We start from the raw sequence: 710 nt of genomic DNA, 5'->3' as shown, positions 1-710 counted from the left end.
GCCCCTCCCCCAAGTCCCTCCTCCCTACCTTTTATCTTAGCCTGCTAGACACACTTTCCACATTCCTGAAGAAGGGCTTATGCCCGAAACGTCGATTCTCCTGCTCCTTGGATGCTGCCTGACCTGCTGCGCTTTTCCAGCAACACATTTTCAGCTCTGATCTCCAGCATCTGCAGACCTCACTTTCTCCTGTATGATATATCAGAGTGTCACAGTGAGGGGTGGGTTATATCAGAGTTGCACAGTGAGGGGGGTGATATATCAGAATGTCACAGTGAGGAGTGTGTTATACCAGACCATCATAGTGAGGGTTGAGACATATCAGAGTATCACAGTGACGGGTGGGTTATATCAGAGTGTCACAGTGAGGGGTGTGATATGTCAGAGTGTTACAGTGAGGGGTGTGATATATCAGAGTGTTACAGTGAGGGGTGTGATATATCAGAGTGTCACAGTGAGGGGTGGGTATATCAGAGTGTGAGTGATGAGTGAGATATATCAGAGTGTTACAGTGAGGGATGGGTTATATCAGAGTGTTACAGTGAGGGTTGGGTTATATCAGAGTGTCACAGTGAGGAGTGTGATATATCAGAGTGTCACAGTGAGGGCTGGGTTATATCAGAGTGTTACAGTGAGAGGTGGGTTACATCTGAGTATCACAGTGAGGGTTGTGATATATCAGAGTGTCACAGTGAGGGCTGGGTTATATC

Source organism: Chiloscyllium plagiosum, unplaced genomic scaffold (assembly GCF_004010195.1).
Source record: "Chiloscyllium plagiosum isolate BGI_BamShark_2017 unplaced genomic scaffold, ASM401019v2 scaf_14100, whole genome shotgun sequence".
Lineage (NCBI taxonomy): Eukaryota > Metazoa > Chordata > Chondrichthyes > Orectolobiformes > Hemiscylliidae > Chiloscyllium > Chiloscyllium plagiosum.
This window is presented reverse-complemented; position numbering follows the sequence as displayed.